The 24,862-nt window shown below is 41.0% G+C and overlaps 1 protein-coding gene across 3 annotated transcripts in view; it reads left to right on the forward strand.

The window, feature by feature from the left end:
- Positions 1-2,026: 2,026 nt before the first annotated feature.
- ikbkb (inhibitor of nuclear factor kappa B kinase subunit beta) overlaps positions 2,027-24,862 on the forward strand; it is a 76,394-nt gene continuing 53,558 nt past the window's right edge. For 2 of the 3 annotated variants that reach the window (XM_072554239.1, XM_072554241.1), the window contains exon 1: positions 2,027-2,226. The gene's annotated coding sequence lies outside the window, so the exon portion shown is untranslated. Of the gene's footprint in view, positions 2,227-11,609; positions 11,899-24,862 lie in introns of all 3 variants that reach the window. The other variant, XM_072554240.1, reaches the window with a different exon arrangement.

The raw sequence follows: 24,862 nt of genomic DNA on the forward strand, positions 1-24,862 counted from the left end.
TCTCAGAGCAGAACACAACATCTGAGTAAGAAGAGAATAAAGAGTATCCTTTTCTGTTTCTGGTTGCAGCATGATCTCTGTAGACCAATGGTGTGGATCTTGTCGGGCACGCACTGTCCAGATCATGCAGGCAGCTGAAGGCCCTCCACACTTTCATCACTGGTATGGTAATTATTCTCACACTTCACTCGATTAGATTTCCTACAGTGGAAACAGGGCCTTTGGCCTAACAAGTCCATGCTGACCCTCTGAAGGGCAACCCACCCAGACCAATTCCCCTACCCTATACTTAACCCTGACTAATGCACCTAACACTATGGGGCAATTGAGCATGGCCAATTCACCTGACCTGCACATCTTTGGATTGTGGGAGGAAACCAGAGTACCTGGAGGAAACCCACACAGACAGTCATCTGAGGCGGGATTTGAAACCAGGTCCCTCGCACTGTAAGTGCTGCAGTGCAAACCACTGAGCCACTGTTCCTTCCACAAAGTAATGGTTTGTGTAGCAGCTCCAGTATGACATACATGGGTTGTGAAGGATGCTAGTATCCAGGCATCCTCTGTCCCCAAAGCATATTATCCATGTGCATGTTCTCTATACAAATGTAGTCTGCATAATTTAAAAACTTCTGGGCAAATAACTGATACCTCTTCCTCTCCAACAGATGCAATTGCAGAATGACATGAAGATAAAGGACTGGCAATGGAAGAATGTGCTCAGCTCAAAGGCAAATTCAATGTAATGGTGTCCACAACAACGACAATTGGTTAAAACAAAAACAAAGAATTGTGGGTGCTGGAAATCAGATGATTGTTGCAAAATCCCATGCAATTCATTGATGTCCTTTCGAAAAGTTATTTGTCATTTTTACCTCGTCTGGCTTAGGCAAGTCTCCAGACTCAGCAGTGCGGTCAGTACTTAATTGCTCTATGAAATGACCGAACAAGCCACACTTTTCCAAAGCGGTTAGTGATAGACAACAAATAATGGCTTTGCCAGCAATGCCCACATCGCGTAAAAAGGATACAAAAAACAATTGTGGTGACTTCAACTGTCAAACGGTAACGTTTATCCAGGTGGCGTACAGTGCAGGGAGGTATAACCGGACATTAAAGGCTAACCAGGCTGAGCCTGGCCCAGTTTATACTTGGGAGATTGTGAGTCAGGGTTAACGAGCTCCTCAATCAATCGAGTGACTGAACAGATTTTGCAACAGTCAGATATCTAAGCATTATTTCCTCCTGTAATAATAATGTTGGCCTGGTAGTTTGAAATTAGTAGGAGATACATGACAGGCCTCACACTGAACACATTTCATTCAGGCTGTTTCAGAAAGTTCACAAACATTAAGAATCTACCCTAGACCAAGCCTTTGCTGTCTAGAAGTGGTTGGGTGAGCGGAAGAGTGTCGATTCAGATAATCCGGGCCTCTTCTGAGTTAGTTTAATTACAGTTAGATTAGGCTAGCTCAATTAACCCGGATTAATTCAGGAAACCCAGGTTACCAGAACCACAGCAGTAATTTAGCTACTGCAGGGAGTTTGGTTGGCCTTGATTAATTTAGTTAAAAGGGGTTAATTGAGCTTGGTTGCGGAGTTTAATGTAGTTTGTTCAGTTAGCCCGGGTTTGTTGTATTAACCTGGATTAGAGTTATTAGCCAAGATTAGTTCGTTGGGATCAAAAACAGAAATTACGGGAAAAAATTCAGCGCCAGTGACCCTTCCTAGAATAATTCTCTGATTTCTCTCCACAAATGCAACCAGACCTGCTGAGCTTTTCCAGCAATTTTTGTTCTGATTCTAGCACCCACATTTTGTTCTGATTTTATTTAGTTAATCGGGATGATTTTAGTTTGCCGGATTTGGTGTAAACAGACCAGATTAGTTGAACAATTATCCCGGATTTGTTAATATAGACTATTTTAGTTAGCTCGAGTTGTTTTATTTGAACCGGGTTAGTTAAGGCTGGCCAATGAGTTTAACCCGGATTAGTTTCGTTTGGTAGCGTGCGTTTACCATGTGATGACATTTCCTCGGGCAGGAACCCGGAAGTTGAGTTTGGGGAAAATTACAAACATTCCGGGGGAAATTCGAGGAGGGCAGCAGAACCGATCAGAAGCACCACCTTGGAAAAGGATCAAATCCAAACCCCCTGTTCCGAAGCTGCCAGAAAAAGCGAAGAAGACACACAGAAAGACCTGAGCCCGCAGCGTGCTTATTAGGGTAAGCGACCCTCTCATTTCCCCGATCTCACTTTGCACTTTCCTCTTTCCCAGGATTGGAGTAAGTCTCCGCTACACCCTTGGTTTCCTGTAAATCACTGCGGAGAAAATCACCGCCTACTGTGTGTACACAAGGGAAAACGGTCAAAGGGCTTAATGGTTTGTTTTGATTTCAAATTCAGCGTATCCAGAGGGAAGGTTCACAGGAAGTGACAGTGAACTTTTTCACTCTGTCAGTGTGTCCTGTCTGAGTCAGCCAGTGATTCCCAGAATCTGAGTCTGTAGTGTGGCCATACGTCTTAGCCTGCCAGTGGGGTCCTATTTGTCAGTGTCTCAGCCTGCCAGTGGTTTCCCCCTCTGTCAGCCTGCCAGTGGTCCCTGAGTCTCCCATTTGCCAGTGTCACCCTATCTGTCAATGTCTCACTCTGCAAATCTGTCTGTGTCTGCTAGTGTTGCTGTGTCTCAGTCTACTAGTATGCCTTTGAATCTTATTCTGTTACTCTGCCCTTGTCTCTCAGTCTGCAAATACGCCTTGACATCGCTGATTGCCAATGCATTCCTGTTTCTCAGTCTGATTTCAGGCAATCAGAGAATAGAGAATAGACAATAGGTGCAGGAGTAGGCTATTCTGCCCTTTGAGTCAGCACCACCATTTATTATGATCATGGCTGATCATCCTCAATCAGTATCTTGTTCCTGCCTTATCCCCATAACCCTTGATTCCACTATCCTTAAGAACTCTATCCAACTCTTTCTTGAAAGTATCCAGAGACTTGGCCTCCATAGCCTTCTGTGGCAGAGCATTCCACACACCCACCACACTCTGGGTGAAGAAGTTTCTCCTCAACTCTGTTCTAAATGGCCTACCCCTTATTTTTAAACTGTGTCCTCTGGTTCGGGACTCACCCATCAGCAGAAACATGTTTCCTGCCTCCAGAGTGTCCAATCCTTTAATAACCTTATACGTCTCAATCAGATCCCCTCTCAGCCTTCTAAACTAAAGGGTATACAAGCCCAGTTGCTCCAATCTTTCAATGTAAGATAGTCCCGCCATTCTGGGAATTGACCTCATGAACCTACGCTGCACTCCCTCAATAGCCAGAATGTCTTTCCTCAAAGTTGGAGACCAAATTTGGAGAAGGCACTGTTCCAGCCAAGGCTATGGGCACTGTCAATGTTCCAATAATAGTGCTAAGTACTTGTGTTTTGGAATTAACTATTCCAGTCCAGCTGCTCCACTGACGATATGGAAAGTTATCCAAGTAGGTCTTGTGCACTAAAAGCAAAGCAAACCCACCTTGGCCAATTGCCACCACCCCCAACCCTCATAAGTCTTTGCTCAATCATTAACAAATTGATGGAATGTGTCATCGGTTGTCATAGCTATTGGCAGGGAAAGCTAACAGTGCATTAGTAGTTATTTGAAATTATAAAACATTGCATAAATTACATTTTTTAAAAAAGGCTGAAGATGGATGTTTGCAGGTAAAGGGTCAGCTGGAAAATGGGAAGCCTTCAAAAATAAGGTAATGAAAGTCTCGAAACAGTATGTTCCTGTTAGGGTGAAAGGCAAGGCTGGTAGATATAGGGAATGCGGGAAGACAAGAAAAATTCAAGTATTGGTCAAGAAAAGGAAGGAGCATATGTCAGGTATACACAACAGAGATAGAGTGAATCCTTAGAGTGTCAAAGCAATAGGAGTATACTTAAGAGGAAAATCAGGAAGGCAAAAAGGGTCACGAGATATCTTTGGCAAATAGGGTTAAGAGAATCCAAAGGGATTTTATAAATATGTGAAGGATAAAAGGGTAACTAGAGAGAGAATAGGGCCCCTCAGAGATCAGCTATGCAGCCTGTGTGTGGAACCACAGAAGATTGGGGAGATACTGAATGAGTGTTTCGCATCAGTGTTGACTGTAGAAAAGGACATGGTAGATATAGAATGTAGGGAAATAGATGGTGACATCTTGAAAAGTAAAGGTGCTGGATGTCTTAAGGGTGGATAAATTCCCAGGACCTGATCAGGTGTACCCTCGAACCTTGTGGTAAGCCAGGGAAGTGTTTGCTGGGCTTATTGCTGAGATATTAGTATCATCAATAGTCACAGGTGAGGTGTGGGAAGACTGGAAGTTGGCTAATGTAGTGCCACTATTTCAGAAAGTTAGTAAGGAAGAGCCAGGGAACTATAGACCAGTGAGCCTGACATCGGTGGTTGGCAAATTGATGGAGGGAATCCTGAGGAACAGGATTTACATATATTTGAAAAGGCAAGGACTGACTAGGAATAGCCAACAAATGCTTTGTGTGTGGGAAATCATGTCTCACTAATTTGATTGTTACGTCTTCAATCCTCTTTGTGTTTTTTTTTTGATGAGGGCTGAGCGGTGGACATGATCTATATGGACTTCAGTAAGACACTTGACAAGGTTCCTCATGGCAGACTGGTTAGCAAGGTTAGATCTCATGGGATACAGGGAGAATTATCTGTTTAGATACAGAACTGGCTTGAAGGTAGAAGGTGGTGGTGTGGAGTTGCTTTTCAGACCAGACGCCTGTGACCAGAAGTGTGCCACAATGATCAGTGCTGTGTCCACTGCTTTTTGTCATTTATATAAATGATTTGGATATGAACATAGGTATAGTTAGCAAGTTTGCAGAAGACGCCTGTTGGAGCTGTAGTGGACAGTGAAGAAGGTTACTTGAGAATACAATGACATCTTGATCAGATGGGCTGATGGACCAAGGAGTGGCAGATGGAGTTTAATTTAGATAAAATGAAGTGCTGCATTTTGGAAAGGCAAATCAGGGCAGGACTTATACACTTAATGGTAAAGTTGTGGGGAATGTTGCTGAACAAAGAGACCTTGGAGTGCAGGTTCATAGCTCCTTGAAAGCGGAGTAACAGGTAGATACAATGAAGAAAGCGTTTGGTATGCCTTCCTTTATTGATCGGAGCATTGAGTATAGGAGTTGGGAGGTCATGTTGCAGCTGTACAGGACATTGCTTAGGTCACTTGGAATATTCTGTGCAACTCTGGTCTCCCTCCAAGAGGAAATATATTTGGAAACTTTAAGGTTCACAAGGAATTAACAAGGATGTTGCCAAGGTTGGAGGGTTTGAGTTATAGGGCGAGGCTGAATAGGCTGGGGCTGTTTTCCCTGGTGTGAGAGAAGCTGAAGGGTGGCTAATTGAGGTTTATAAAGTCATGAGGGGCATGGATAAGGTAAATTGACAATGGATATGGATAAGGTAAATTTTCCCTGGAGTGGGGGAGTCCACCCAACTAGAAGGCATAGATTTGGGGTGAGAGGGGAAAGATTTAAAAGGGACCTAAGGGGCAACGTTTTCACACAGAGGGTGGTGTGTGTATGGAATGAGCTGGCAGAGGAAGTGGCGGAGGCTAGTACAATAACAACATTTAAAAGTCATCTGGATGGGTATATGAATAGGAAAGGTTTGGAGGGATATGGGCCGGGTGCTGGCAAACGGGACTGGATTAATTTAGGATATCTGGTTGGCATGGATGAGTTGGACAGAAGGGTCTATTTCCATGCTGTATATCTCTATGATTCAATGACCACATGGCCACATTTAAGGTGACGAACAAGAGAACACAATGAAAAATCTTTTTGCAATAACTGTTTAGGGTTTGAAATGGACAGTCTTAGGGTCTGGTATAAACAGAATCGATAGTTTTCTTCATAAGAGAATTAGATAGTTACTTGGACAAAATATTTGAGGACTATTGTTGAGGAACGGGGAATAGGAGTAACTGGATTGCTTTTCAAAAGAGCTGGCACAAACTTGAGCTGAATGGCTGTGCTACACTTTTCGGTGATTCAATCTCAGTGCTGTTGAATGGCATGTCCTCACCAATAATCAATCTTCTTGCCAATGTTTCATTAGGATTCCACCAGGGCCATTCGGCTCCAGTTCACATTGCCGCCTTGCTCGAAATGTGGACATGGATTGAAATCAAAAGCGAATTTGAGAATGACTGCTCCTGACATTAAGGCAGCATATGACTGACATTGCATCAAGGAAACCTTCCAAAATAGAAGTTAACGGAACATTCGTTGACCTGGCACACAGAAGTATTATTGTATTTTTACCTTTTTTTAATTTTACCCTCTCACTACTGCCAAATAGAGGTCGTGCCTATTTTTCTCCAGCATCCATGTTGTGTGTGTGCAGGTGGAGGAAGAAGTACTGTTGTATTTGTTGGAGCCAATTATCTTTGTTCTAGGACATCATTGAAGACGCTCCTTGCTGGAGTCCTTCCCAGGGCTACGCTACAGGGTAGATTTTTTTCTAAATAACTGTTGATACATATAGGGGAGCTGACGGCCTAATGGTATTATTGATAGATTATTAATTCAGAGATACAGACAATGTTTTCAAAACCTGGATTTGATTCTCACCAAGGGAGATGGTGGAATTTGCATTCAATAAAACAATAGAAGTCTAATGATGACTGTGAAACCATTGTTAATTGTCTGAAAGATCCCATCTGGTTCACTAATGTCCTTTAGGGAGGGAAACTGCCATCTTGTGTGGGTTTGCTCCGGTTTCCTCCCACAGTCCAAAGATGTGCAGGTTAGGTGGATTAGCCATGCTAATTTGCCCATCGTGTTAGGTGCATTAGACAGACAGAAATGGGTATGGGTGGGGTTGCTCTTTGGAGGGTCAGTGTGAACTTGTTGGGCCGAAGGGCCTGTTTCCACACTGTAAGTAATCTCATCTAATTGCTATCTTTACCTGGTCTGGACTAAATGTGACTCCAGACCCACAGCAAGGCGATTGACTCTTAACTGACCCGAATGGGAAATTAGGGCTGGCCAATAACTGCTGCCCTAACCAGCAATGGCTTCATCCTGAGAATGAATTTTTAAAAAATTGTTACTACACCTGGAGCAGGTGGGGCTTGAACCTGGGTGTCCTGGCCAGCTACCACAAGACCCTTGTAAGAGTCCTAAAATCCTTGGTCGAACCATCTTCAGCTGTTTCATTGACTTTCCTTCCATCATAAAATCAAGCGTAGGGATGGTCACAAACAAATGATGTTCAGTACCATTTGCAACACCTCAGAAACAATCATTGCCCACTTATTGTTGTTGTGTCGCCATAGTCTTACCAGACCACAGGGGCTGCTCTCATTGGAGAGAGAAGTGCCTGGTGGTGATTTAACTTAAGGGCCACCAGACCTCAGGCAAAGGTAGAGGTTGAGAAGGAGAGTCCTTCATTGTAACCTCAAACCAGTGATGGGAATTGAATCCATGCTGTTGGCAACACATTGCTCTGCAAACCGACAATCCAGCCAACTGAGCTAAACCGATTCCCAGTGCCCACTCATATCAGGACCTGGACAAGATCCTGGCTTAGCTTGATAAATAGCAAATAATCTTTGTACTGCAAGTGTAAGGTTTCCAGTGAGAGAGAGAATTTAAATTCTTCCTTTCTTCACCCCCTGCTCACTGGTGTTCAATTGCGTTACCACTACTGAATCAACATCCTGGGGTTACCATTGACGAGAAATTAAACTGGATCAGCCATGTAAATCCTGTGGCTTCAAGAGCGATTCAAAGGCTGGATCCTGCAGTGAACAACTCACCTCCTGACAACCCAAAACTTGCCCACGTCAGTGTTGTACCAAGACAACCCTTTGCAGCAGGTCAAGAATGTGATTCATGACCATATGCTCAAGGCAATTATTTATTTAGAATGTATGTCATCGTTGAGCTCAGCAATAGCCTTGGCAATGGCAAAATGGAGCTTTTTTAAGCCAGCCTTCAAGTTCGTCAGAGGCTACTCCTTGACAGTGGCCTGTATCACATAAGTGATCTCAATATCTTGATTGGGTGGAGCAGTTCGAAGGGCTGGCTTTATTTCACTTCTAATTCTTGAAGACACTGGTGTGATTTCAGACATTTCAATGTGATGGGCCTGATACAAATGTGCGATTTATGTAATTATTGAGAACACATAAAGATTTGTGGCATAATCTTAAAATTGGAGCCAAGCCATTTGGAATGCCATCAGGAAGCAATTCTTCACAAAGTAGGGAGCGGGGAAGGGTTGGAAATCTGGAATGATCTCTCTAAACAAGCTTTGGAAGCTGAAATTCAATTGAACATTTTAGAATTGAGATTGACAGACTTTTGTATTTTTTTTTTCAATCTTTCATAGGATGTTGGCATTGCTGACAAGGTCAGCCTTTGTTGCTGAGCCTTGATAGTGCTTGAACTAAGTGGTTTATTGGACTATTTAAGGAAACAGTTAAAAGTCATTGTTATGGGTCTGGAGTCACATATAGATCAGACCAGGTAAGGACAACAGATTTTGCTCCTGAAAGGACATTAATGAAACAGAGGACATTAATGAAACAGATGACTTAATCAATGATAATTATCAAGTCCTCCACACTGAAACCAACTTTCAAATCCAGATTTTATTCATCAAATTTAAATTCCACCAACTGCCATGGTTGGATTTGAACCAGTGCCCGAAGAGCATTAACCTGGGCCTCTGGATCACTCATCCAATGATATTGCCATTATACCAACTCCCCTTAAAAAAAGGTATTCATGGATACAGAATCAAGGTGGGTAAAGGGAGGGAAGAGTCAGATTAATCATGATTTGATTGAACACTAGAATAGGTTCGAAGGGCTGAATGGCCACCTCCTGTTCCTCTTTTTTTTTCCATTGAACAGCAGAATTTGTTTCTGCTGGCTATCATTCCCATTTTGCTTCCATAATAAACAATAATTCAGGTTAAAATGAACAGTCATTTGGACAAATATGAAGTAGCATGGATTTGCTAAGGGCAAATAAATTGTTCAAGTTACTTCGTGAGATAACACATTGAGTAATTAAGATAATGCAACACATCGCCTTCTAAAAGAGATGAGATGAAATACCATGTAATTAGTTGGTCAGTAAAGCTAAAGATCATGGATTAAAAGGGATAGTAGCATTCACTCTGTTAAGTCCTTTAAGAATCCTGTGTTTCAATGAGATCACTTCTCATCCTTCTAAACTCCAGCGAGTAGAGTCCCAACCTGTTCAGCCTTTGCTCATGAGACAATCCCTCCATACCAGGGATCATCCGAGTGAACTTTCTCTGAACTGCCTCCAATGAAATCGCTCCTTAAATGATATCTTTCTTTTAAATGAGAGGACCAAAACCGCTCTCAGTACTCCAGATATGATTCGACCAGAACCTTGTACAGTTACAGTTGGACTTCCTTCCTATTATCGACCAAATTGCTTGAAATAAGAGCCAACATTCCATGAGCCTTCCTGATTACCTGCTGCATCTTTGTGCTGGCTTTCTGTGTTTTGTGCTCAGGATATGGAATATTTGAATAATAAAGATAGGCTGGGATTTCTTTCACTGGAGTGTAAGAGGTTGAGAGGTGACTTTATAGAAGTTTATAAAGTCATGAGAGGTATAGATAGGGTAATGGTAGTTGTCTTTTCCCTCGGATAGGGGATTTTCAAGACTAGGGTGCATTTTTTAAGGCAGGAGAAGATATAAAAAAGATGAACTGCAAATTTTTACACAGCGGGTTGCTCACATGTGGAATGAACTTCCAGAGGATATGGGCACAGTTACAACGTCTAAAAGATATTTGAATGAATAGGAAAGGTTTGGAGGGGTATGGGTCAGGGGCAAGCAGGTGCGACTAGTTCAGTTTGGAGATATATACAGTATGGACTGGTTGGACTGAGGGATCTGTTTCCATGCTGTGTGACTGTCAGTCTAAGTGCCCCCAAGTGTCTTTTGTGTTGCAACCTTTTGCAGTGTTTCTCCATTTAAATAATACACTGTTCTTTTGTTCTCCCTTCCAAAATGTACAACTTCACATTTTCCCATATTCTACCCCATTGCCAACATTTTGCTTACTTGCTTAACCTATCAATCTCACTCTGTAAACTGTTTGTATCCCCCTCTCTCAACCTGCCTTTCCACCTAGTTTTGTGTCATCGGTAAACTTGGCTTCAGAACATTCATTTCTTTCCCCCTTCAAAGTCACTAATATATTTTTTAAACAGTTGTGTTCCCAGCATTGATCCCTGACTCCATTGGTCACAGATTGCCAACCTGAAAAAGAACTCCCTTTCCCCACTCGCTGTTACCTGCCCATTAACCAATTTTGAATTCCATGTCAAAATACTCCAACAGTGTGTGCTCTTTTGACTTAATCTTTTGGAATCTTTTGCCTTCTGGAAGTCCAAATACAACACATTTACTGGTTTCCCTCTCTGTTTGAGACTTCTGAGTAAGGTTCTCGTAAATTAGTCAGACATAGTTTCCCTGTCATGAAGCCCTGCTTACCCTCCTTGATTATGATTTTCCAGGTGTCCTGCTATTATATCCTTAATAATTGATCTCAATACTTTTCCAACAACAGATGTCAGGCTAATTGGCCTCGAGTTAACTGCTTTTTGCCTCCATCTGTTCTTTTGAATAGGACTGTCACATTGGCAGTTTTCTGATCCTTTGGTATTTCTCCAGAATCCAAGAATGTTTGGAAAATTACAACCTATACATCCACTATCTCAGTAACTACTTCTTCGGCATCCTTGGAAGTAAGCCATCAGGACCAGGGAACCTATCTGTTTTCATCTCCATTAGCTAGTCTAATACTACTTCTCTCGTGATGATGATGGTACTTAATTTCTCCCTTGTGTTCTTTCATATTAATGGGAGTTTGAAATATCTTCCACTGTACAGAATGATGCAAAATATCTGCTTAACTCATGTATCATTTCCTGCCTTTCCAGTAACCATTTCCCCAGATTAATTTTCTAAGGGACCTATGTTCACTTTGACACCTCACTTCCTTTTACTATGTTTAAAGAAGTTCTTATTGTCTGTTTTTAACTTCCTTGCTATTTTGGCTCTCATAGGATAGAATGGAGTTCTGCAGGGTTTAAGCTGGGACCCCTACTTTCTTCATATTATGACCTAGATTTGGGTGTACAGGGCACAATTTCAAAATTTATGGATGGTATAATACTTGCAAGCTTTGTGAACTCTCGAGAAAGGTAGTGATGGGCTATGAGAGGGCATCAGTGATGGAATGGGTGGAAATAAGGCAGATAAAGCCACTACAAAATTGAGTGATTAACCTTTGGGTGGAAAAATGAGGAGAGAATATAAAATGTTGGGTCAAATTTCAAAGAACTTCAGGAGTGGAAAGATCTGGGTGTAAATTAGGACATACTGAGAAGTTGGTAAATAAAGGCCACAAGATACTGGGCTTAGTAATTAGGAGAAGCATGTACAAAATCTAGGAAATTCTATGTTGCATGTATAAAGCACTAATATGGCCTCAACTGAAGTGCAGTGTCCAACTCTGGGCACTTGTTTTTCAGAAGGATCCATTGGCAAGAATAAAGACAAGACTCACATGATTGGATCTGAGATAGAGGAACTTGACTCCTGTAGAGATTGGTGAAGATGGGACTGTTCCTCACGGAGAAGCAATGTTTGAGAGGAGTATGGAATTTGATTGACAGGCCTCAACAGAAGAGGGCAGAATGTTCCCATGGGCAGAAATGTTGAGAACCAAAGGACACTAATTTAAGTGATTGGCAAAAAAAACCAAAGGAAAACAACATGTATGCAACATATCATTCAGATTTGATATGCACTGAGAGCAAGGTGGATGTAGATTCAAATTCCATTTTCAGAGTGACAAAATATTTGCAGGTTTAATGGGGAGATGATAGGGAAGGGAGTTGCCATTGGATTTGACCAGTTGTTTGGGCTCCTGCACTATAACAATTCTGCTGTTCCAGAGAGTTTCCATGAATCTCGTTCTATTTAACTAGTAGTGCAACAGAGCAGGCTGCAGAGAAGAGTTCTTGGTGCACACATTCTTGGGTGCAGGCTCTCATCACTAAAAACTAGTGGCACTACATTTCCATGTCTTGCTGTTATTACCCTATTCTTTTGATTGAACTGTGCAGAGATGTGGCCATGACGTATGTGCTTATATGCCTACATGCATCTGTCAGTGACATTTTTGCCTTCAACACACAATATTGGGAATCACTATAACAGAAACCTGGGAATACAATGAAGGTCGACAGGTCCTACTTAGGGCACGCATCCGTTTCTGGGGGTCAGTACTGAGGGAGTGCTACATTGTCAGAGGGTCAGTACTTGCACTGTCACTCTTTCCTTCTCTGTCACATTTTCCTTTCTTCTTTATTCGGCAGTATTTACTTTATCGTCTTTTTTTCTCTTGCATGGTCGGTAGTATTTAGGCTGAGCATGGCTGCTCTCGGCCAGCAGTCTTCTTTTTCTCTCTCTCCTTTTGATCTTTTCTATTCTTTCTTTTTCTTCATCTTCCTGACAACGTGGGGAGGCCAGAGCGGCGTGTCACCTGTGACTGTTGGCTCCGGGTGCCGTTGCATGTTCTCCTGGCATGGGGACAGAACATCAACTGCAGTAATGGCAGAGTGGGGATTTCTGGCTTCGTAGGTCTGATACACAGACTTTTGGAATCGAGCAACAGAACAGGCTGCAGAGGACAACATTGCTGCATGTATTATGTTCATGGGTGCAGGCTCTTGAGACTGAAAACTACTGGCACTACATTCCCCGTGTTGCTGATCACAACTTGATGTTATCGCCTTACTTTTTTGACTGAACTGTAGCAGTGTTCATGCCTGGAGTGGAGGGCACCTGGCTGTGATAGGCTAGGAGATGGGACCTTACAGAAGACCTGAAGCCATGTTTAGGACCCTGGCAATGAAGATGCACTCTATTTAAGTATTTTCTTCTAATTCTTTTGTCCCTCAAAATGGTGCCAGATTGTGGCAACAGAACACTTTTCATTGTATCTCCCTCGATATATGCCAATAAATCATGTCTTTTTTATCTTGCCTCTTAATATGGTGCTTCATTTTTTAATTTTGTAGCACTATATTCTGCATTCTGTTCTATTCTTGATGTAAAATATGATGTGCCTGGATAGCATGCAAAACAATCATTTTTGCTGCGTCTTGGTACATGACAATAACAAATCAAATAATTTCTGCCTCCCTACCCTTTGTCACTGCACATATTTGAGAAAAAAAACTCCTGCACTTAACCCTCCCTGTTTCTGTCACTCTCTCGCTCTGTCTATCACTCTCTCTGAGCCCCTACTATTCTGTCTCTCACTCTCCCGTCTGCTATGCTGTCACAATTTCCATCTGCCTCTCTTGCTTTCTGCCTGCCTGTGGTCCCATTTCTCTCTCTCTCTCTCTCTCTCTCTCTCTCTCTATCTTTCTCCTGTGCATGTAGTACAGGTGACTGACACATAGCCCTCACTTCACCCATCATTCTATGAAGAAATAGGATTGTAGTTGTTAATGGAGATAATTGTGTGGGTGTGACTCTGTGCAGGAAGTGGTAATTTTAACCCTTTATAGCTGCTTTCTGTCATTACTCTCTGTGCTTACTCCCAATCCAAACTCCACTGAACACAATGTGAATGGATTGTGTTGCAAACAGAGGAACAAGTTTCCTTTATTCAGCATCCATTCCTTTCAACTGAAATTCGCATGTCATTCTAATACTTGAGAAAAGATTTAAAAATATCCAGTAAATGATAAACTGGCATCTATCATTAGGAAATTAGTAATTCTGTAATTACAGGTAAATTGATTGAATGATTTGAAAATTTTCAGTTGTGCAGAGAGAACCGATGTGGATTTGCACAAGAGTCCAGAAAATAATCAAAAAATGCAAGTTGAATGCTGGCCTTTGTATCTCGATGACTGGAAGAAGAGAAAATAAAAGTGCTTCAGCTGCATGAAGGAGGGATATCTTAACATTGAAGGAAATGCAGCATAGATTTACCAGAATAGTATGTGTACCCCAAGAATTGAATTTATGAGGAAAGATTTGACAATCGCACAAGTGTTATGGTGAGAAGGCCACCATTTGGCTCCGACCAATTGCCTGCACCAGTTCGTTGAGAGTAGGATTGGCTTTTATTTGCCCAGAATTAAGAAATTTAAGCTGTGATTTTTATCGAGGGTTTCATAATATTCAGGAAAATAGCTTAGGTAGATTCTAATAAATTACTTCTGGTATAGACAGAGTCTAGTTTTAGTGTGCATGGTCTAAGGATGAGAATCAGACCTTTTCGGGGGAGAAAGTAGGACACTTCTTTATACACAGATGGTGATAGAAGTTTGGGACTCTTAGATGTGCTGATGGCAATTCTGCTTCTGTTAAAATTTGAAGATAAAATAGTTAATTGTGAGGTTGACAGTTTATTATTTGTCTGAGATATTCAGAAACACTGACCACTGAGATGTGATCTGAGTGAATGGTCGGTCTTGTACAAGGTGGTGATTGGCCTCCTTCTATTCTGGACCTTGGACAAAGTTTCCACATGCCTGTTTCTCTCCCTGCTGTTCCATTATCCTTTTCATTATTCATCGCAAACAAGGTTAAAAAATTCCAAGGGATGAACAGGATTAATCTGGAACAGAGATTTATGAACTCCTAGCTTTGTCTTAAGGGGTAGTTTGTTTGTTAGAGGTGTTAAATTGTCGATAGGCCCTGATCCCTTTGTCTCTGAATCCACCTGTGCATTTTGTGCGACAAAGCCTGCTTCTGCTTTGAACGTCCTGACAGAAGTTTTCCCAATGTTTACATAAAGATTTAATAGAAGCAAATATTTAGAGTAAACAGCCCATTTTTTGTGCTACTGTATTCGTCTCTGCTTGAGCTTTCGTGATGAAGAAGGGTTATACCCAAAACATTGACTTCTCCACTTCCTCGTGCTGACTGGCTTGCTGTGTTCTTCCAGTCTCCTGCTTGTGTACCTTGGATTCCGGCATTTGCAGTTTTATTTTTGTCTCTAACTGAACTTTAATGATGACAATCTGAAAGTGTTCCTCCTCACCACTGGTGACTGCAGTATCTGACCCATTATCAACCTACACCAACACAACAGAATTTAGAGACATTCCAGATTAGTGCAAGAAGTAAACATCACTGTGTAAAACAGGAATATAGAGAAGTGCATTTTAGTGATTCTTTCACCAGCTTCAGTTTCCTCTTTTGAACTGTGAGAGTGCATGTCACCATATTTGACAGTGTTATGGCTGAATAGGTCAGTGATTTCATTGAAGAGTGGTGACTCATTAACGTTTTTAATTGTTGAAATTTCCCTTATTTGATTCCTGTAACTGAACCATCAGCAGCTAGACAGACTCATCCTCCAATGCGTCAGTTACCATGGAACCCCACTGCAGGTATTTGAATGGTGAAATGCAGATTGAATGTTTGAACTGAAATTGAATTCTGATGAGCTAAACTTCAAGGGTGACAAGCAAACTGCAGAAGTTGAAATGACAGAAACAACTTTCATTGATATTGAGTTGTCACAGCCACTAGATCTCTAAGTGCTTTACATTGGAATTATAGAGTCATACAGTGGAGAAACAGGCTGGTCGGCCCAAGCGTTCATGCTGATCAGTTTCCTAAACTGAACTAGTCCCATTTGCTAGCATTTGGACCATCTGCCTCTGAACCTTTCCTATCCGTGTACTTGTTCAAATGTCTTTTAACTGTTGTAATTGTACCTGCCTCTACCATTTCCTCTAGCAGCTCATTCCATATATGCACCACCCTCTGAAAATTTGCCCGTGAGGTCCCTATTAAATCTTTCTCCTCTCACCTTAAAATATGCCCTTTGGTTTTGGATTCCCCTACCCTGAGTAAAAGACCTTGGCTATTCACCTTATCTATTCCCCTCATGATTTTATAAACCTCTTCGGCCTCCTCTGCACCAGTGGAAATACGACCCATCCTAACCAACCTCTCTTTATAACTCAAGCCTTCCAGGGTTTATAACATCCTTGTAAATCTTTCTTGCACCTTTCCAGCGTAACAATACTGTGGCGTTAAGAGGTGTATCTTGTCTTTTTTTTCAAAATGAAGAGAGGTTGAGACAGAGGCACTGAGTGGTCTGTTTCAAGCCAATCAACTAAATAGTTTGTGAGGCCTTGGGTTTTTTAAAATAAAGTTAGAACAATAGAAGCAGACTGAATGAGTCGAGTCAGGTTCCAACAAAACCAGGGTTTTAGTTTACCTTTCAGTGATTGTTGGGGTTTTGAAGTTGGCTCTCTCTCATGCTCTCTTCTTCTACCCCAGAATTTCTTCTCTATGCTAAAGGCAAAAGTTTGGATTCTCTCTGTCTCACGTGCGATTCTGGCAGCAATCTGTTTGACTGAATTTCCAGTCATGTTACTATATTGGAACTGTTGCTGTTTAGTTGTTAAATAATCAATTATTCTGTTGTCTATTTTCCAATAGAGTTAAAGTTATACCAATTCTTCTTCCTTTTCTCTTTTTTTTAAACTATGGGGCAACAATAAAGTGTATTTTGCTTAAAGCCAAACAGTGTAACCAGTTGAATTACACTCAGAACACAGCACCTTTTATGCTTATCTTTGAATTAGATAAAAGTGAGGGTCTAGGTACCTCCTTGATCTATTTGGGGGGGGGTTTGGTCTGGTCCATAACATCAGTTTAATAACACCCTTCCTACAGCAGGGTGACCAGAATTGTACACAGTACTCAAAATATGACCTTACCAATATCTTGACAGCTGTAAACTCTGCTTCCTGAGTTTATGTACAAATTACTTCTCGTTCCAAAGCTAATAATAGGATGTCACTGACAAATGCTCTAGCAGTACAGGTGCCCAGTTCTTGCAGTAGAGAGTCTGTTACTCTGTCTGCCAAGGATATTTCCTGATAGCCTGCACACTGAACCTCTTTGTTTTCCAGTTTGAGTCTAAAGCTGTCAAGCCTGATAAGACCAGATTACATCCTCAACCGCAATTGATTCCATTCCAGCCTCTGCATGTCTACTCTCTCAGGTGGATGTAAAATTACTTGCAAGAAGAGCAAGGGAAAGGTCTGTCTGGTGTTGACATTGTGTCACTGAAATAGATTATTTGCACATTGTGTTTATGGAATCCTGCTGTGCATAAATTGACCACTGTCATATTTCAGGAAACACAATGATTTCAAACCATGTAATGTAAACATTCTGGGTCACCCTGAGGTCATGAAATGCTCTTTAAAAATTCAAGCCTTTTGGTTTACTTTTGCTATTTTCTCAAATGACAGACGATCCAGCACTGTGTAATGAGGAACTGTTATGCTAAATTCAAAACTGCTCCTGTTCCTTAACGATGCAAAGTCATGACAGTCCAGGGTGACCTTTTGAAGGGCTTCTTGAGTGCATTTCAGTGACGGACAGCAGTGTGCTCAACAGTTATCTTGTTGTTGCTGCTGCTGCTGCTGCCTTGAGTACCTTGGTAGATTGACTCATGTCTGTTTGGATTGGGCCTCCCCTGTGTCTTAATCTTGTAGCAGGCTGACCTTCACATGGCGATCTACAGAAAGCCATTCAGTGCCTCATTATAGGTCTGTAGTTTGGGAATCTGCTACCATTTTAAATCTCTCTGCTCATGGTTATGGTGATGTGAATTTGGAATGCGCCAGTTTCTATCCCCAGACGATATTGATTGATCTCTCCCAGCACATTGTGAGGCCAGTCTGTTGTACCAGTGCCAATCCTTTTTGTGTAATCTGTTGATTCCTATTTCCTATACAATCGAAGGCCCCATCATTTTTTAAAGTATTCTCTCACTCATTATTTGTTTATGAAAGATTTTGCAGTTCCCTTTAAGGTCACCCAGTGATATTCTCCTCTTCATCTCTTTTGTGTCATTTTTCAATTTCCTTAATCATTCTGTATCGTGATCGGTTTTCAATTATTTTCTGTTTTGTCAAAAAAAATCCTTTTCTCTCTTTTTATATTAACTTTGCTCCATTTACTTTGTCATTCAGGGAGCTCTATTTTTGGATGCCTCAACTTGTATCTCTTTGACAGTATGTCTGGACTGAGCTCAAATATTCTTGCCTTTAGGATCTGCCAATGTTCATTCACTGTTCTTAACCACTTGTTTGTTTGCACTCACTTCACTCTATGCTTGAGCTCTTCTCAAATTGGTCAAGTTAATTCTATTCCTGTTTGATATATTTTACCTCTAATTTTTCTTGTCCTGTACCATAATCATATTGAACCTCCTTATGTTCTGATCGCCATTATCTAGTTACTCCCAAAGATACTTCACTTATCCTATATCACTTTCTGGAATTAAATCCAGTACTGCTTCAGTCCTCATTGGGCCAGAACTGCACAAATTAAGGAAGTTCTCCTGGATGGAATTGAAAAAAAAATTATTATCCTCTTACCCGCTACTCTGGTTTTTCTCTCAGACTAAAATTAGGTTAATTGGAATTTCACACTGTTACTGATATTACACTAACTGTTCCATAATACTAAATTCTCTGAAATTACCATGCAGGTGAGCTCCATTAGCTGCTCCTTATTTCAGTGTCTACAGTAACCACCCAGCAAAATAGTAGCTGTTCCTTTCTATTCCTTAACACAAACAGATTATTGACTTGTATTTTGCCTCCTGTTAAATCTTAAACATTCTAAAAATTAGAGAATGTACAAAGCAGGTGCAGGAATAGGACATGTTGTCCACAAAGCCCAGTTGCCGATGAACATGCTCATGACTGATGCCCTATCTTAAGATCATACTAAGATCTCTCTCCGTACCCTTTGATACCATTAGCCTCCAAAAATCAATTTCTTTCTTAAATATATTGAGTTACTTGGCCTCCCTCCTTCTGTGGGAGCAAATTCCAACGAGTGAAGAAATTTCTTCTTATCTTAGTCCAACGTGGTTCACCTCATATCCTGAGGCCATGCTCCCTCGTTCTCGACCCCATGCCAGATGACGTATCATCCCTGCATCTAATTTGTCCAGCCCTTCTCGAAGTTTGTCTGGTTCAGTGACATCCTCCTGTCGTCCATCTAAACTCCAGTGAAAGCAAGTCAAGTTGACCCAGTCTTTCTTCAGACAATAAATATGCCAATCCAGGAACTAGTCTAGTGAACCTTTTGCTTTTTCTTTTAATTAGGAAGTAAATAATTTCTTAGATGAGGTCAAAACTGCACATAACAGTCCAGGTGAAGGCTCACTAAGAGCTGCAATGAGACTTGCTTACTCCTGTACTGAAATCAGTTTGCCTTCCTATTGCTTACTGCACCTGTATGCTTTGTTTCTGTGACTGCTGTGCAAGGACATCCAGGTAATGTTCCTTCTAAGCAGCTACTGGGAAGCTCTGTATATGTCACTTGGCATGTTGACGCATTACTTCTGCTCCTGGAAGCTGCAGCCATTCATGGACAGGAAATAACAAGAAATGTTGCACCCAGGGGCCCCTTGTACATCAACATTTCGTGATATTTGATTCTCTCATCCAGATTTTTGATATACATTATGAATAGCCGGAGCCAAGCAATGATTCCTGTTATGCCTCACTATTCACTACTTTCCACTCCAGAAAAGAACCATTTATGTGTGTTTTCTGTTTGTGAACCAATTGTCAGGCCATGCCACAACATTACCTCTAATCCTAGTTACTTTGATTTTGCTTTGATTTTATGGGGAACTTTATCAAAGGCCTTCCGAAGATCTAAATACACCGAATCCACTGATTCTCTCTCATCTATTCCACTGGTTATGTCCTCGGAAAACTCCAGTAGGTTTGTCAAACATGTTTTTTCTTTCAAAAATCCGTGTTGATTTTGTGTGATCCAGTTGTTATTTTCTAAGTATTCTGTTATCACATCCTTTACAATAAACTCCAGTATTTTCCCCACTATTCATGTTCAGCTAACAAGTCTCTAATTTCTGGTTTTCTCCCTCCTTTCTTTTTTAAATATTGGGGTTACATTTGCCACTCAGCAATGGACCAGGATTTGTTCCAGAAGCTAGAATTTGGGAAGATTACAACCGACATCCACTATTCCCATTGCTGCTTTCTTTAAACCCTGGGACATAGATTATCAGGCCCTGAGGGTATGTTAGTTTTCAGTCCTGTTAGTTTTTCCAGCATGTTTTTAATTAATACTAATCTCTTTCAATCCTTCTTTTACTGTCTACATGTGTTTCTCGAGTATTTTTGGAAAGTTCTGTGAAGGGAGAATTGAAGGAGTATTATCTTGTTCAAGACTGCCACACCCCCTTCTGTCCTTTCCACTTCCTTATCCCTTCTGAATATATTGTAGTTTCCATTCCTGTACATCTTAAAACCAGATCCCTGCTAGGGAGGGAGGTAATGTTGTGGTATTGTAAGTGTTATGGGACTGGCAATCTGGAGTTCAAGGCCACTGCTCTTCACATCCCACCACTGGAGCTTAAAATCAATGAATAAATTCGGAATACAAGGCTTCTCTTGATAGTTGTAGTGATAAAACTGTTATTAATTTTTCTAAAAGGCCACCAGGTTGACTATAGAAAGGAAATCTGCCTGTCCTGCACAGTCTGGTCCACCTATGATTGCAGATTCACAACAATCTGGTTCACTATTTGTGTCCTCTGAAATGACTCAGTCACTCACTTGAAGGGCATTTAGGGATTGGCAATAAATGCTCGTGTTGCCATTGGTGCTCATGAAAATGAATGAAAAAGTGTCAAGTTACGAACTTTGTTTGTAATCCACACAGACTAACACACAAGAATATTAACATTATGCTAGTTGGCTTTGCACTTCCCCTCCATCTAATTCTTTTAGCTTCTACACTATTCTTTGTTCAGTTGCTCCTTGTCTCTCAGTTTACTTCTCTTCTCTCTGCTGCTCTGTCCTGATTACTGTTCCTCTGCCAAATAGATTTAAATCTATCAGCTTTCCCCCCACAGCATTGGTTAACCTCACTGTCAGGATACTGATCCCAGGAACAACAACAACTGTTGAATTCACTTAACACCTTTTAAATTGTAAAACATCCAAAGGCACTTCACAGGTATAACCAAACAGAATTTAACACTGAGCTGCATAAGGAAATATTTAGACAACTAACCCAAAATGGTATGTTTTAAGGAATGACATAAAGGAAGATGAAATATCAAAGAGAGTTTGGGAAGAAATTTGAGAGCTTAGGGCCACGCGTAGACAAATGGGACTTGTTAAGTTTGGGATACCGAGTTGGCATGAACGAGTTAGACGGAAGGATCTGTTTCCATGCAGAATGACTTTATGAAGGCAAGGTGGCCAGGTGGAATGGTTAGAATTGGGAACGTGAATGAATTTGAGGTGTTCAGAAGGCTATTGGAGATTACAGAGAGAGCCTTGTTGATATTCCATAAAGGGATTTGAAAAGATGAATGAAATTTTCCAATTGAGGTGTTGTTTCACTGGAAGCTATATACAGGTTAGAATGCAACAGGGCCAAACACAACTAACTTAAATGTATGATCAGGTTTTAAAATAAGCAATCAAAGGATTTGCATTTGTAGTGCACTTTTTCCTAGGGTGTAACAAAGCACTCTGCAGTCAGTGAAATATATATGAAGTATTGCAATCCAAGAGATGTAGCCCGTTTGCAGACACCAAGATCCTGTCCACATCAATGTTATAATGATCATCTATGTTTTTGTGAATCAGAATTCATCTGATGAAAGGTAGAAACATGAAGTATGAATATCATAATTCAAAATGATTGTGACCGATCATCCAACTCCGTACTCAGTTCCTGCTTTTGTTACATATCTCTTTGATCCCTTTAGCCCCAAGAATTATATTTATCTCCATCTTAAAAACATGTAATGTTTCAGCCTCAACCTACTTCTGTGGCAGATAATTCTACAAGTTTATCAATGTCTGGGTGAAGACCATCACAGTCCTAAATGACCTAACTGGTGACTTTTAAACAATAAACCCTGGTTCCAAACTCTCTGGTTATCGGGAATGTCCTTCCTGCATTTACTCTGTCTAGTCCTGTTGGAATTTTACAAGTTTCTATGAGATGCCCCTTCCCCAGGCTTCTGAACTCCAGTGAATATCTGATCCAGTCTGTCTTCAGATGGCAGTCGTGCCATCCCTAGAATCAGTCTGGTAAACTATTGTTGCACTTCTACCTTAGATAGAACATCCTTCTTCAGATAAGGAGACCAAAACTGCACATAATACTCCAGGGTGTGCTCTCACCAAGGCCTTGTACAATTGCAGCAAAACATCCTTGCTCCTGTTCTCAAATTCTTTCGTGATGAAAGCCATTATACCATTTGCTTCCTTCACCATCTGCTCCAAATGCAATCTTACTTTAAGCAATTGGCGTACAAGAACACCCAAGACTCTTCCTTGCACCTTCCCCTTTCCCAATCTATTGCCCCTCAAATAATAAACTGCCTTCCTGTTTTTGTTACTAAAGAGGATAATATTTTTACCTACGTTAAAAGCTATCTGCCATGCGTTTGCCCACTCCCTCAACTTGTACAAATCAGACTGAAGTTCCTCCGCATCTTTCTCACAGTTTGCCTCCCCACTGAACTTTGTATGGAAGGATCATCAACTTTAATCTTGTTTCTCCCTCCACAGATGCTGTCATACCTGCCGAGAAATTTCTGTTTTTATTACATTCTGTTAACATTCTGTTTTAGCAAGGTCAGAATCATAGGATTTGTGATTGTTGATTTAATATTTGGAGCATATTTGGATTCTGGACTCTGTGAAGGAAACAGTTGAAAGGCATTTAACTTGGCAGCAACTCAAACCAAACTGAAGTTTGTGAGAAAGCATGTTTTGGCAACTATACTGCAGCTTTTGAAAGATATACATGGATGTGAACGTTGCCAGCAAGGCTGGCATCCATTGCCCATTCTGAATTGCCCTTGAGAAGCTGGTAATTGCACAGTTGGAATCATGGACTGCTAAAACCACATATGCTCAGCATTGTCTGTGCTGGTTCTTTGTAAAAACAGTTCATTTACTCCTGCTTCTATGGTCTTTGCTTTTTTTTTTTTGTCTATTCCAATAATTACTTCATTCTGTTTTGTTAGCGTCTATTTGAAACCATTAGCTTTTGGAGTGCTGCTCCTTCATCAAATGTTAGTGAGAGAAGAAGACTTTCGACACAGAATTTATAAGGAAAAGAGCAAAGGGTCATACACCTTATGCGCACAAATGTGTGTTCAATTCATTCGCAAGAGTTGTATGACCCTTTGATCTTTTGCTTGGAAGACGTTAGACACAGAACTTATAAGAAAAAGATCAAAGGATCATACAACTCATGAACACTGGTGTGTGTTCAATTTGTTCGCATGACTTGTATAATCCTTTGATCCTTTCCTTATAAGTTCTGTGTGTAAGGTCCTCCACTCTCACTAACACTTGAAGAAGGAGCAGCACTCTGAAAGTTAGTTTTCAAATAAACCCGTTGGGCTATAACCTGGTGTTGTGTGATTTTTTTACTTTGTCCAGCCCAGTTCAATACCGACACCTTCACGTTTTTTGATAGCCTCAGTGTGAAAGGTGTAAATTCACTTATCAGGCACTGCATTCCAGATCCTAACCACCCACTCTGTTGAAAACGTTTCTTTATGTTGCTTCTGGTGCTTTTTTGAACTGTTTTCAATTGGTGCTCTCTTGTTCTCACCATTTCTGCCAAAGGAAGTTTCTCCTTACCTACTCTGTCCAGATCTCCAATCCGCTCACATAACCCAAGTTCCTCATGCCTGGAAACATACTTTTAAATATTTTTTGCTCTCTCTCTCTCTCTCTCTCTCTCTCTCTCTCTCTCTCTCTCTCTGTCCTTTCTCATCATTTCTTGTGACACTTAGATTTCTCAGTGGCCGCATTTTTTCTGTTAGTCTCTGCTTTCTTCCTCCCAGCTGCTTTTCAGTTATAATTTCCATGCACTTCCTGCATTGTTCTACATTTCTGTCTTTTCCCTCTTGCCTCCACAATTTAGACATGGGTTCTGATATTTGTGACAAAGGAAGTGCAGCCACATGCAAGATTAAAGAAACTGTTGGTTGGATAAAAGGTCAAGGCTTTATGACTGATTGGAATGGGATTAATGCTCAGTTTAGCCAAAGTAGGGAGAATGTGCGTATAAAAACCTGATCATGGGGAACAAGTACTTGCAAACAGATTCAGAATGTAAAAATAGTTCTTTGAAATAGAAAGAACACACAAGAAACTGTCAAATAAAATGAAAATCTTCCATTAATCTGATTAGTTCATACAAACCAATTCAAACTAGAAAAGTTGATCACAGTATTAGACATAGAGAAGATTATTATGCTTTGGACTGAGGTATCAACAGAGGAATGTGTAAGCTTGCAGATGTAGCTGTAGTAAATCTGAATTAAGGAGTCTTATTAAATGAGAGGTCAGGCAAAAGATGGAGGTAGAATGGTTTACAAGTGGCAGATAGTGATTACACCATCTAGACTTGCTGTTCTACTATAAACCAGGAGATCTCATAAAGAGATTTTCATCCTAGCGCCCAGGTAACGCAATAATGCTTTGGGATGGGCTATGATTCCACCTTCCAGTGATACATAAAATGATGTTTGCGTCTTTACGTGACCACAAGATCACATGAAATAGGAACGGGGAGCTGTTTTGGTCCTTTAAGCCTGCTCTGCCATTCAATATTATCATGGCAGATCCAACATTGCTCACATCCACCTTCCTGCCTTTTCCCTATAACCCTTGATTCCCTATTGATCAGGAATTGA

This window comes from Chiloscyllium punctatum, chromosome 35 (genome assembly GCF_047496795.1).
Source record: "Chiloscyllium punctatum isolate Juve2018m chromosome 35, sChiPun1.3, whole genome shotgun sequence".
In the NCBI taxonomy this organism is placed as follows: domain Eukaryota; kingdom Metazoa; phylum Chordata; class Chondrichthyes; order Orectolobiformes; family Hemiscylliidae; genus Chiloscyllium; species Chiloscyllium punctatum.